This window comes from Rhinopithecus bieti, unplaced genomic scaffold (genome assembly GCF_001698545.2).
Source record: "Rhinopithecus bieti isolate Rb0 unplaced genomic scaffold, ASM169854v2 scaffold_12077, whole genome shotgun sequence".
Taxonomy (NCBI): Eukaryota; Metazoa; Chordata; class Mammalia; order Primates; family Cercopithecidae; genus Rhinopithecus; species Rhinopithecus bieti.
The window spans coordinates 977,777-989,893 of NW_016807340.1; the positions used below are offsets into that span (position 1 = coordinate 977,777).

The 12,117-nt window shown below is 39.2% G+C and overlaps 1 pseudogene; it reads left to right on the forward strand.

Moving 5' to 3' along the window:
* Positions 1 to 11,274: 11,274 nt before the first annotated feature.
* LOC108535371 (40S ribosomal protein S12 pseudogene) lies at positions 11,275 to 11,670 on the forward strand (annotated as a pseudogene).
* Positions 11,671 to 12,117: the final 447 nt, after the last annotated feature.

Sequence of the window (12,117 nt, forward strand, 5' to 3'; positions counted from 1 at the left end):
TTTTTTTTTTTTTTTTTGAAGTGGGAAGGCAAGAAAAAAAGTTTCTTAAAATGACTAACAGAAGAGCACATGCTTTCAGAGTGAAAATCACTGAGCTCTCTGGGATAAAGAGTCTAAATATATACTTAAATCCAAATATAGACAGAAAAGTATCTGCTGGGTTTCCAGGGAGCACACTGACCAGTTGAATGCAGTTTGCTTTATTCTCTGTTTTTTATTTTATTTTTTTAAGAAAAGTCAATTTTAAAATTGTAACTATTAGAAAAGACAGTACAATCGCTCAATTTTAAATAACTGCCTAACTAGGGAGCAGAGTCCCAGGAGAGGGCTGGCAGAAATAGCACAGGCTTTTTTTAGCTGCCTGTATTTTAACTTTACGCGGAGAAAAATGAAATCTCTGTAATCAAAGTATGTACAAGTATGTATAGAATTAGAAGGCCTAAATTGTTAAGTGGGTAAAGAATTCCTTCAAAGAACATGTAAAAATTCAAATATAATAATATTTTCTACACGCACAGAATTACATATTTTAACCTAGTGATAAGAAGTCATGAACTGTATCAAGAGAAAAAGAAAAGCATGATATACAGTTGCACCCACAGTTAATAATAACTGTATTTGGCAGAAAATAATTCTTATTACTACGTATTTAATTTGTAAACATTCAAGGTCTTTGAAATTTTGATTTTAAAGCTAATTTTCTAGAACAAATAACAGAAACATACAGATACTGAAGGTCATCTCTCCTAACTTTCCCATTTCATAGTTGAGAATTTGGAAGCTCAGGGAGAGACGAAGTGGCTTGGTCAAGTCTTCTATTCCATTGGTTATTTAGTGCCATAGCATCTGTGTCACTTATTTTAATGAGTTTTCAAAATTCATGACAACCAAAAATTATGATTAGGTTTTTTTATAAGGATGTATGAAACTTGATGTCAATGATTATTACATTCCAATTTTCTATTTGTTTTAATTGTTCCAAGAAAAGAAGGTTTTGTTCTTTTCTATACGGGTTCTCTGGATGTGACTCTATACTTGGAAAGGGAAGAAGAAAATGGAAGCAAACATCAAAATCTTAGTTCTCAATATTTTAACTAACAGGTTAGTTCAGATATAATTCAGAACTGAGTATATACTGTATAACGTCCTTGTAGAGGACACAGTTCAATAGGTTTTAGTATATGCACTGTATTGTTCAGATATCATTCATTATCTCATTTTTTTTTCTTTTCTTTTTTTTTTTTTTGAGACAAGGTCTCATTTGGTTGCCCAGGTGTAGTATAGTGGTGTGATCATAGCTTGCTGCAGCCTCAACCTCCTGGGCTCAAGTGATCCTTCCATCTCAGCCTTTTTGGTAGCTAGGACTATAGGTGCATGACACCCTGCCCGGCTAATTGTTTGACTTTTTGTGGAGATGGGGGTTTTGCCACGTTGCACAGGCTGGTCTCGAACTTCTGTACTCAAGTGATGCACCTACCTCGCCCTCCCAAAATGTTGGGATTACAGGTGTGAGCTCCCATGCTTGGCTACTTCTATTTCCAGAATATTTTTATCTCTCTCTCTCAAAACCCCATATCCACTGGCAGTCATTCACCGTTTTCCCCCTTTTTCCCAGTCCCTGGCAACCACTATTCTACTCTGTTTTTATGGATTTGCCTATTTTGAACATTTGATATAGATGGAATTGTACAATATATGGCCTTTTGTGTGTGGCTTCTTTCACTTAGAATAATGTTTTCAAGGTTTATCCATGTTGTACTATGTATCTGTACTTAATTTATTTTAATCGTCATATAAAAAAGTATTCCATTTGGGAGGCCGAGACGGGTGGATCACGAGGTCAGGAGATCGAGACCATCCTGGCTAACACAGAGAAACCCCGTCTCTGCTAAAAAATACAAAAAACTAGCCGGGCGAGGTGGCGGGCGCCTGTAGTCCCAGCTACTCAGGAGGCTGAGGCAGGAGATTGGCGTGAACCTGGGGAGGCGGAGCTTGCAGTGAGCTGAGATCCGGCCACTGTGCTCCAGCCTGGGCAACAGAGCCAGACTCCATCTCAAAAATAAATAAATAAATAAATAAAAAATAAATAAATAAATAAAGTATTCCATTGTATGGATATACAATGAAATGTGGCCTATATTTCGGAACATTTTGTTTGGCCATTCATCAGTTAATGGACATTTGAGTGGTTTTCACTTTTTGACTATTATTACTATTATGACTAATACTGCTATAAATAGTCATGTATAAATTTTTATGTCAACATAAGCTTTCTGATTCTCTTGGTGTATATGCCTAAGAGTAGAGTTGATGGGTCATATGGTAATGCTATGGTCAACATTTTGAGAAACTACCAGGCTGTTTTGCAAAGTGACTTTACTATTTTACATTCCCACCAGTAATGCATGAGGGTTCCAATTTTTCCACATTTTCCTCCAAAAATTGTTAGTGTTTTGTTTTTTATTATAGCCATCCTAGTAGGTATGAAGTGGTAGATCACTGAGGTTTTGACATACATTTCCCTAATAACTAGTGATTTGGAGCCTCTTTCTATGTGCTTATTGATCATTTATGTATCTTCTTTGGAGAATATCAATTCAAATCCTTTATTTTAAACATTGGGTAATTTTGTTTTTAAACCATTGATTTGTAGAAGTTCTGGATATAAATCCCTAATCAGATATATAAATATTTTCTCCCATTTGTGGGCTGTCATTTTATATTCTTGATGATGTCCTTTAAAGCACAAATATTTTGAATTTTGATGCTATAGCTAAGAAATCATTGCCTAATCCAAAGTCATAAAGATTTATTCCAATCTTTTCTTCTAAGAGTTTTATAGTTTTCACTCTTACATTTAGACATATGATCCATTTAGATTGAATTTTTGTATATGGTATGACATAGGGGTTCAAATTCATTCTTTTGCATATGGGTAGACAGTTGTTCTGGCATCATTTGTTGAAAATATATTCTTCCGGCCGGGCGCGGTGGCTCAAGCCTGTAATCCCAGCACTTTGGGAGGCCGAGACGGGCGGATCACGAGGTCAGGAGATCGAGACCATCCTGGCTAACCCGGTGAAACCCCGTCTCTACTAAAAATACAAAAAATGAGCTGGGCGAGGTGGCGAGCGCCTGTAGTCCCAGCTACTCAGGAGGCTGAGGCAGGAGAATGGCGTGAACCCGGGAGGCGGAGCTTGCAGTGAGCTGAGATCCGGCCACTGCACTCCAGCCTGGGCAACAGAGCGAGACTCTGTCTAAAGAAAAAAAAAAAAAAAAAAGAAAATAAAATATATTCTTCCTCCATTGAACTGTCTTGTCACCTATGTTAAAAAATCAATTCACTACAAATTTAATGATTTATTCCTGGGATCTCAGTTCTCTTCTACTTATCTATATGTCTACACTTATGCCAGTTCTATATTGTCTTGATTAATGTAGCTTTGTAGTAAGTTTTGATATCAGAAAATGCAAGTCCTCAAACTTTGTTTTCTCAAATATCGCTTTGGTTATGTTGGGTCCATTACATTTCTATATAAATTTTAGGATCAGCTTGTCAATTTCTGAAAAAAAAGCCAGGAATTTTCAATTTTTACTGAGGGATAGTTTGTTACAATGAGACCTAGATACCACAGAGATTACAGAGATGAAACCCAGTCTTTAATCCTAAAAGAATCAACAATCTTGTAATAACACATATATGTCAACCATCACTTTATTGCCTCTTAGCTCCAGATTCACTCCAGAATATATGCCCTTTGATAATGGGCAGAATTCTTTCGAGTGTCCCCTCCTTACAGTGAGCATGATGCTAAGTTTTCTTAGTAGAGGCTGTTGGAAAGATGTCTCCTGCTGTTTCTGACTACTGCATGGCGAGTTGGTGGAGTAGGTTTGAAGACATCTGGTGGAACTCTGTTTTGGTCACATTCCTAGAATACGCAGTCACTAGGCAACCTTGTAGTTTCAGCCTATCCTGGCAATAAGCTTCCCATGGACCCCTTGGCATGGAGACTGGTGTCCTAGAGTCTTCCTGCCCACATGAATGCCTCAATTCCCTGTGCAAACCTGCATGTGGATTGTCAACAGACTGGGAGTTTTTCACTGAGACATTACTGTGTGGCTTGCCTGCTGCCTGGATTCCCACCACCTGTGCACAACCATGCATCTGGCTTCTGATCTGCTAAGCTCTGGCTGCACACTGGAGGGATGCTTCCTGCTCACCTAGTGACCCCAGACTAGCTCTGGCTAATGCAAACCAGTGAACTTTTCTGTTTCTGTTATCAGGCTGAACTGCACCTTCTCCAATGAGGTCTGTATCCCAGGTCTGGGGAGGGGGCCCCTTTACAACTTTGTTCTTCCTTGATTACTCTCCTTCAGCCCTAGGGTACCTTATAGTTTTATTTTACTGTCTTTGTTTCTGTATATTCATTTATCAGAGTTTAATAATTCTTTGTATTATATTTCTTCTATGTAACCCACTGTGTGATTGGATCCACACTGATACAACAAATAACATTACAGTTCGGAATTAGTTGGTTATAGCTTAAGAGATCTGCCAGTGAGATAAGGATTTGGAGCTCACAGTCTATTGATGGAATCAGGAAAGACTTAATGAGGGAGTGCAATTTAAGATGAGGCCTTGAAGTATGGATAAGGATTTCCTTTGAACTTACCATTAGGGAGCTTATCGTTTTAAGATGATTTCTTAGATCTCCACTTCAAGGGTAAAGACATTTACAATCTGAATTACACTATCTGTCCCAAACAGCTCTCCTTTACTCCTGACAAGCTTACCCTGGATTTTGCTAATGGTCTGGGTGGAGTTGCTAAACAAGGATTTAGAGATGAGCAGAAGAGATACCTGAACCTAAGTGGGTCCCTGACCCCCAAACAAGAAATATTTAAATGACATCATCTCCTCAGAATTACTTAATTAAATGTCTGAAAGAAAGGCTTTGATGGACTGTTTAGTTTAGTTAGAAATGAACACCCATAGCCATATGTACTATTTAATTTCCTCTCCAAATATTTGCATACTGTTGTGTAGATGTGGCCTATATTTTGGAAGATTTTTTTTCCTTTGAAGTACGTCATTACACTGTTTTATTTCCTATTTGAACACCAAGTACACATTACTTTTCATTTCTTTTTGCTTGCCAAGTCTTTTAATTTACTTTCATCTCTTTACAAATATCGAATAAAAAATAGTGATTTGCAGGGCTATTCAAAGCATGGTTCGTGGACCAACAGAATCAGCATCATTTGTGAGCTTACTAGAAAAGCAAATTTTGGGGCTTACCTCAGACTTAATGAATCAGAATCTCTGAGAGGTGGGACTCTGAATGTGTGTTTTAACCAGTTTTCTAGGTGATTTTATGCACACTAAAGTTTGAGAAGTGCCAGTTAAGATTTTACAAATTGCATTTCATTTGAGACACATTCTAGAATTTAAAAAATATCTGTGATCTTAAAAGCCACTTCCAGTTGGGAGTGTGTATCTCCAGCAACCCTGATAGGTTGGCATCTAAATACTGCTTAACATTTTTTACAGATGGGAGTTCACCACCTCACAAATCAATCTGTTACCTTTGGGAACAATTCAAATTATTGAAAAATCTCAAGGCCAGGCACAGTGGCTCTTGCTTGTAATCCCAGCACTTTGGGAAGCTGAGGTGGGAGGATCCCTTGAGCACAGGAGTTCAAGACCAGCCTAGGCAACACAGCAAGACTCCAGCTCTACAAGTACAGCTGGGTACTTGTGTACCCAGCTCTTAAGGAAGCTGAGGTGGGAAGGCTGCTTGAGCTCAGGAGGCTGAGGTTGCTGTGGACCATGATCATGCCCCTGCACTCCAGTCTGGGCAAGAGGGCGAGAATCTATCTGAAAACAAAACAAAAAGAAGAAGAAGGAAGAAAAATCTCATTTATTATACATTTAATCCAAATTGAGTTAATTGCTCCTTTTGATCCTTGTTCCCAATCCTCCTCATGAGGAGCATGAAATAAATCTAGTTTCTTTCTTTTTTTTTTTTTGGAGACAGTCTCGCTTTGTTACCCAAGCTGGAGTTCAATGGCACAATCTTAGCTCACTGCAACCTCTGCCTCCCAGGTTCAAGCAATTCTCCTGCCTCAGGGATTACAGATGCCCACCACTACACCCTAATTTTTGTATTTTTAGTAGCGGGGTTTCACCATGTTGGCCAAGCTGGTCTTGAACTTCTGACCTCCGGTGATCCACCCGCCTTGGCCTCTCAAAGTGCTGGGATTACAGGCATGAGCCACTGCACCTGGCCTAAATCCAGTTTCTTTTATACAGTCCAGACACTTAGATATGTGAGACAGCTGTCTGCTCTCTCCTAAGAATTTTCTTCTCAAGAGAGAACATTCTTAGTCCCTTTACTTTCCCCACCTAATAAAGCCTTTTGGATTCTTCATTCAGAATGTATTTATATATCGACATTCTGCTTAAAAACATGACATCCAGGCTGAGCACGATGGGGTCTCATGTCTGTAAACTTAGAATTTTGAGAGGCTGAAGTAGGAGGATGGCTTGAGCCCAGGAGTTCAAGACTGGTCTGAGTAACATAGCAAGACCCTGTCTTTACAAAAAAAGAAAAGAAAACATCACCCCAGAATTAAATATAAACTTTTCCAAGATGTTTATCCAATTAAGGCTATTAAAGATTGTTCTACCAGATGTAGAAATTAACTGAATCCTCCCCTGGACTTTAGAAAGTTGAATTCCAAGCCTGATTTTGGACAGAACACTTAATTTCTGTGGATTTAATTAAAACTAGAATTACTATGTGGCACTTAAACCTGGGGAATTGCTAATGTTTAAGAAGCAGATATTGCCAATAGAACTTTTGAAAAGAATTGAAATGGAATGGTCACAAAAGCCAGAAGAATCAGTAGAAAGTCATGTTGCAGCTATTTGATTCTTTCTCTTAATAGGTGTGTGCTAAGACCTCAGTCTGGACAAGTCCCAGGAGCCTGGGTTGGGCTTCAAGACAGGGTGTTCTTTGCCCAGGGTGCCATAGTTCTCCATAAGGAATCAGGGGTAATTGATAGATACACTGTTCTGCTGGTGGGCAAGGTTGGAGTAAAGTTAGACAGTCCAAAACTGGGTCGAGCAGGCCTGCATGAAAAGAGATTGTTGGTTAAGAAAGGACAGATGACTGTGGATCAATAGCAGCGTGTTCTCATCCTTGTCCTTCCATGCTTGCTTCCACAGATATGCTGGATGACTTTAAAGATCAGAAGACAAGTGACATGCCTGTAATCTCAGCACTTTGGGAGGCTGAGGCAGGTAGATCACTTGAGGTCAGGAGTTTGAGAGCAGCCTGGCCAACACAGTGAAACCCTGTCTCTACTAAAAATACAAAAATGAGTGGGGCCTGGTGGTGCATGCCTGTAATCCCAGCTACTCAGGATGCTGAGGTGGGAGAATTGCTTGAATCTGGGAGGTGGAGGTTGAAGTGAGCCTAGATTGCACCACTGCACTCCAGCCTGGATGATGGAGCAAGACTCCATCACCGCACCCCCACTGCCAAAAAAAAAAAAAAAAAAAAAAGAAAGATGCGTGAACAGTTGAAGCCCAAGAGCACAAAATTACAAAATTTTGGCACTATCAAATGACAGAAAAGTTAACAACAACCAAAAAAACAAAGGTAGAAAGATGTTGAACCCAATAGAATGCTTTTGTTGCAGTATAAAACGGAATTTAAACTGGCTAAACAAAAGAGATTTATTTGTTTGCACAATTAAAAAGTAAAGATGTAGAACCATCTTCAAGAGTGGCCTCATCAATCTTTCTCTGGGATTCTGTGGGCCTTGCCATCCCGCATGTGTTATGTGTATCCTCAGGCTAGGCCAGGGGGTCATTTCCTGGGGAAGAGAGCATGTAGCTCCTGAAGGGTTGATTGAAAGGCTTGTGGTTTGCCTTGATTAGCTTACTTCTGGACAAATCACTGTAGCTAGGGGGAGTGCCTTGTAATGTAGAAGGAGATAGTATAGTTGTTTTTTAATGCCTCATGATATGTTTGGCTGTGTCCCCACCCAAATCTCATCTTGAATTGTAACTCCCACAATTCCCACATGTTGCAGGAGGAACCCAGTGGGGCCTGGTGGTGCATGCCCTTCCCTTCCCTTCCCTTCCCTTCCTTCTTCTTTCATTTCTCTTTAAGACTTTTTACTACCAGTTCAATCATGGATTTTTAGTAGTATGCTAGAGCTGGCTTTTCTGGTTCTCTAGGGTCAATAGCTAAATGTTCAGGTGATTGAATTATGGGGGCAGGTCTTTCCTGCGCTGTTCTTTTGATAGTGAATGAGTCTCACAAGATCTGATGGTTTTAAAAATGGGAGTTTCCCTACACAAGCTCTCTTTTTTGCCTGCTGTCATCCATGTAAGATGTGACTTGCTCCTCCTTGCCTTCTGCTGTGATTGTGAGGCTTCCCCAGCCATGTGGAACTGTATGTCCATTACACGTCTTTTTTGTAAATTGCCAAGTCTCAGGTATGTCTTTGTCAGCAGTGTAAAAACAGACAAATACACCTCCCAAATCCCACAGCTGCTAAATAGTGGGGGAAGAGTGAGTCATCACTTGAGCAGACTGCAACTCAAGGCCTACATAACTTAATGCCTACTGATCTCTTGTTTCTTCCAGGAAAAGCTCCAGGGAGGGCTTTGGAGGGACTGGTCCATGTGCTCTTTCCTGAACCAATGCTAGGTTTAAGGGGGATAGGCCAGAGTTGTGTGTTAGCGGCCAGAAGTGAATGGGAAGAGTCAGCACCACACAAACAACATGGAACGAACTCCTCATAATCACCACAGTCCCTTCAGTGGGTTTTCTGGATTAGTGATAGTGATACCACAGTTATAAAATAGTCTCCATTTTCTGCTCCAGAGAATGACTTTATTTTCATTTTCATTCTTTGTAGAGCTTATTTATGTGTTTTTATAATCTGTTGACTTGTTTTTTTAAAAACTAATTTTCATTTCATTTTCATGTAAAGGATCAGTGATATCTTTCTTGGTAATCTGCAAATTCCTCCAAAGCAGGTGTCCTCTTCTATTCTCCTCCTCTTCTCTTCTCTTCTCTTCTCTTCTCTTCTCTTCTCTTCTCTTCTCTTCTCTTCTCTCCTCTCCTCTCCTCTCCTCTCCTCTCCTCTCCTCTCCCCTCCCTTCCCTTCCCCTTCCCTCCCCTCCTCTTGTCTCTTCCTTCCTTCTCCTTTCCCTTCCCTTCCCTTCCCTTCCCTTCCCTTCCTTCTTCTTTCATTTCTCTTTAAGACTTTTTACTACCAGTTCAATCATGGATTTTTAGTAGTATGCTAGAGCTGGTTCTTTCTGGTTCTCTAGGGTCAATAGCTAAATGTTCAGAAACTTTTTGAGTTGGTTTTAAACCATTAGTGCCTTAAAATTGTCCCTGGGGGAGTATTTATACCACGAAAATTGGAAATGCTACAAATCAGGACTCTTCTCCCTCAGCCAATTAGCTGTAAACCACTAATCTCATGTCAAAACATATTATAATAAAAGGCTTGGCACAAATATACATATGTAACAAAAAATAAAAAAAAAAGGCTTTTCCTGTGTTATAGTTCATCCTCTAGGAAGTAAATTGTAATTCCAGTTTCCATTTTCTGTCTGTATTGTGTTTAAAGATTTAAAAGCATAAAATTATTAGGAGATTAAGTACAATTTTCAAATAATATTGAGTCCATTATATATTTTTTTTCTGATTTCAAAACCTGAGTCTTAAAAATAAAAAGACAAGCCACAAATTGGAAGAACATATTTGCAAGTAATACATCTGGTAAACTATTTCCATCCAGACTACATAAGGGATACTTATAACTCAATAAATGGAAGACAAACCATCCAACTAAAAAATAGGGAAAAGAGCTGGGTGTGGTAGCTCATGCTTGTAATCCCAGCACTTTGGGAGGCTAGGGTGGGAGAATTGCTTGGGCCCAGGTGTTTCAGATCAGCCTGGGTAACATAGCGAGACCTCATCTCTCTAAAAAAATACCAAAAAAACAAAAACAAAACAAAACAAATATATATATATATATATAGGCAAAAGCTATGTAGAGACAGAGTCTTTCTCTGTTGCCCAGTCTGGAGTGTGGTAGCACAATCTCAGCTCACAGCAACCTCTGCCTCCTAGGTTCAAGCGATTCTCCTGCCTCAGCCTCCAGAGCAGCTGGGATTACAGGCATGTGCCACCACACCTGGCTAATTTTTGTATTTTTTAGTAGAGATGAGGTTTCACCATGTTAGCCAGGCTGATCTGAAATTCCTGAGCTCAGGTGATCCGCCCATCTTGGCCTCCCAAAGTGCTGGGATTACAGGCATGGAACACCACACCCAATCTGAATAAACATTTAACAAAGAAAATACAAAATGGCTAATAATCTCATGAAGAAATGCTTAACACCATTAATCATTAGGGAAATGCAAAATAAAACTACATGCTATTATTACATACCTACTAAAATGGCTATAATAAAAAAGACTGACAATATCAAGTTTTTGCTAAGATGTGTGTAGAAATTGGAAACCTCATACATTGCTGGTTAGGAATGCAAAAACAGTGCAACTGCTATGGAAAACAGTTTGGCAGTTCCTCAAAAAGGTAAATATAGAATCTTTAATCTAGAAATTCCACTGCTAGATATATACCCAAGAGAGTTGGAAACATGTACCCACACAAAATTCGCACATGAATGTTCATAACAGCATTATGTGTAATAGCCAGATGGAAACAATCCAGATGTTCATAAACTAATGAGTGGATACATAAAAAGTGATATATTATCTACGCAGTGGAATACTATTCAGCAATAAAAAGGAATGGCTATTGATACATGATACAACATGGATGAACCCTAAAACATTATGTTAAGTGAAAGAAGCCAGACACAGAAGACTACCTTGTGTAATTTCATTTACAAGAAACCTTAAGAAAAAGGCAAATCTTATAGTGACCAAAAAAAAAAAAAAAAAAAAAAAAAATCAATTGTTGCCTGGACCTGAGAGTAGGAATGTAAGTGATTGCAAATGGGCACCAGGGACTTTTTTGGAGTGATGAAAATACTTTTAAGTGAACAGTGGTTGCTACACAACTCCATAAATTTACAAGAAATCATTGTACACTTATGTTGAACAAATTTAAAGATACGTAAATTATGCATTTCTTACCCTGCCAACACCTAGTCGCATGGAAGTGGAGGCTTGGGTACATTCAAGATTCAGCTTCACAGTAAGCCACCGCCATGGCCGAGGAAGGCATTACTGCTGGAGGTTTAATGGATGTTAATACTGCTTTACAAGAGGTGCTGAAGACTGCCCTCGTCCATGATGACCTAGCATGTGGAATTCTCGAGGCTGCCAAAGCCTTAGACAAGTGCCAAGCCCATCTTAGTGTGCTTGCATCCAACTCTGATGAGCCTGTGTATGTCAAGTTGGTGGAGGCCTTTTGTGCTAAACACCAAATCAACCGACTTAAGGTTGATGACAAGAAACTGGAGGAATAAGTAGGCCTCTGCGAAACTGACAGAGAGGGGAAGTCCTGTAAAGTGGTTGGTGGCAGTTGTGTAGAAGTTAAGGATGCCGGCAAGGAGTGTCAGGCCAAAGATGTCATCAAAGAGTACTTCAAATGCAAGAAATGAACACATAAAACTTTGGTGCATACCAACATGCACACGCACCCACTCACACACACAAATTATGGCTCTGTAATAAGGCTGTTTCAAACAGCCTGAAAGTCACAAATTCACTTATGCATTTCTCATTAATAAGTAAAAGTAATAAGCCTTCAGGGGTTTAACCTTTTCAGCTTGTTTCATCTGCACTCTTCAAACTTTGATGAGTGGCTCAGAAACATTGAATATGCATACTTTTCCAAGGAACAAGATTTTTAATCTTTTCCTTGGTTTTAGAATCTAACCTACTGAATGAAAATATTTTAGAGTTATGTTATAATTTGATGACTGCTTATGTGGAAATTAACTATCACAAAGAAAATTGGGAGACATTCCCAGTCATACGCTTGTCAAAGTGGAAAAAGTTTTAATGATATAAAACATAACTAAATAAAACACATGGAAATGCATGCA